Source organism: Mus pahari, chromosome 5 (assembly GCF_900095145.1).
Source record: "Mus pahari chromosome 5, PAHARI_EIJ_v1.1, whole genome shotgun sequence".
NCBI classification, from domain to species: Eukaryota; Metazoa; Chordata; class Mammalia; order Rodentia; family Muridae; genus Mus; species Mus pahari.
Window position 1 is genome coordinate 47,903,346 of NC_034594.1, and position 2,571 is coordinate 47,905,916.

Sequence of the window (2,571 nt, forward strand, 5' to 3'; positions counted from 1 at the left end):
TGTGCATCCTAGTCTGTGTTCCAATGTGCATCCTAGTCTGTGTTCCTCGATCTCTTGCCTGAGTTCATCTGTCCATGTCTAAAATCCATGTTTCTTTCCCTTTTCCCAAATCCTGATGAAACAGGTTTGAGTTAAGGGTAGACATCAAGAGCAGGAATCCCTTGTGATACTGAGCTACTGAAAGAAATGGCTTCCTTCGTCTCTGATCCACGTCAAATCCCAGTGTGAATATTTCATTTTAATGTCTTTGAATGGAGCTAAACAAAAAGATTTTTGTATTTTTTTGGACTCCTCCCAAGATCATGTCTACTTTTAGCATGGAACCACTACCTTCCACCATATTGGTTTATTTTAAGAGATTAGTATGGTCTTTGCTACTTGCCAACTAACATACTAGGTACTGATAAATCCCCAAGTGTACTGATATAACATTTGTCTCATGGGGAAATTTCCCTCAAGATGCAGTTTCTTCTCTTTTATTCTTTTCTAATTTTCTTCATAAAATCCTTCATTAAATCATCACTTAATTATCACATTTTGCTGTGGTAGCAATAAACCCATTTGTCCTGTGAATGGCATTCCCTGGACCCTGTCTGTCTTTCAGAGCTCAGATAAAGAGAAACGATAACCAAAATAATGTATCTCTTATTCTGAAGTCCACAGTCTATAACATCACATATCAAAGACAGTGAGACCCCCTCATATGATGTTCTAGAGTTTTGCCAAACAGAGGCAAGGAATGAGATTAATCAGTCTATAATCATCATTACAAACTTAGTTTGCCAAGTGTCAAAGAGGTATTTTTGAGAAATAAAGAATCTATTTGTGGAAACAAACTAAAATGCAGTAATATGAAATAATCTGTAATCTCAATATAGATTGCAATCTTCTATTAGGATAAGTGAACAACTCAAGTTATAAGAGAGCAACTGGAGACAGCACAAGGTACCATGATGTGCAGGTATGGAGTGGAGAGATGAGAGAGGAAGAGAAGTGGATGGGTTAGAGTTCTATAAAGAGAGGTGGAGACTTGAGGGTAGGAGGAATAGCCTGATAGTAGTAGCATGCCCTGCCACCCGAGGATGTATTGAAGTCCTAATTCATGCTGCTAACCAGGCCCATGTCTGGGTCTATGTCCATACAGCATCAGGGGTCAGTGTCATGCTGTGATATGGTCAAGAAAAAGATGCCCTCTCCCTTTGCCCCTGGCTACCTGCACAAGTACGAGAACTGGCCCGAGGACATTAGAGCTGGAGAACTATCCCTTCCCCTCCCCTGCTGCAGGACTTGAAGAAGGTTGCCCTGCACCTTGCCTGGGCAACACAGTAGAGCTAGCCCTGGTAGCAAAGGCCTGGGTGGCAAAAGTCAGCCCCAAGAGCATGAGAGAGGAAAGCTTGCCCTGCCAATCTCCTGCTGTGGCATTGGGTGAGCTAGCCAGGGCAGTCCTGGTGGCATGAGTATGAGAGAGCTGGTCCAGCTACCACCCAGACCCAGGCCCAAGGCTTTGAATTGACCTGCCTCTACATCTACCTCATCTGAAGCTGCTGAAGCACATGGAGTGCTGAAGCACATGAAGGAGGCTGTCCTGTATATCCAGAGCTGTGGGGTCTCCATGACACAGGACAATGGCATGATATCTGAGAAAAGTCCCCATGGGGATGCAGTGTTCATAGTGCAGCAGAAGCTAAAGGCCTCAAACTAGACAAATGACTCATTGCAATGGACATGTGCATGTAAAGGCATATAAAAAATGGTATACAGTGGGACACACTGTGGCACAATGCAGCTTCCAGGGTCAGATGTCTCATTTTGTTGTTTGTATTTATTCTTTATTTTCTTTGGTGGGGGAGATGAAAGGTGGGAGGGCAGATACAAAGGGATGGGAAGAGTGGGATTGAGATGCATGATGTGAAATTCACAAAGAATCAATAAAAATTCAAAACAATAAGAAAGCAACTATAAATTAATCTAAGATTCAAAAGAAGACATTGGTGCATCAAGAAGCAAAAGAAGTAATAATATTCATCACCAGTCTGGGTCTGGATATGACCAAACAAGAAGACTGGAGTCAGAATGTTTATGTGGGTTATTCTACAGTGTTGGGAATTTGTCTTTAAATTAAGCACATTTCTACATACATCTATAAGCTTAACTTGACACAACATCTGTACTCTCTAAGGTAAAGCAGAACACTATAACCCAAACAACCATTAAAATAAATAAATAAATAAATAAATAAATAAATAAATAAATAATAAAAGGCAGTGTAGGGTTTGGAATCAACTATGAAAAGCTTGTCACTTTTAGGATATTATTCCCAAAAGAATAGGAAATGGATAATATACAGACCTATTAACAGAGGGAGAAAATGAAGCAACTATAGCAATGCTTAAGCAATTTGGATTTGGATCGAAAGATATCAGTCAATGGTTATGAGTGCACTTTGCTCTTGTAAAGGATCCAGATTTGGTTCCCCAGAACCCACTTGAAGGCTCACAATATTCTGCTTCCATGGGATCCAGTGCTCTCCTCTTGCCTCTGTGGGCACCCATCATGCAAGTGGTATGCAAA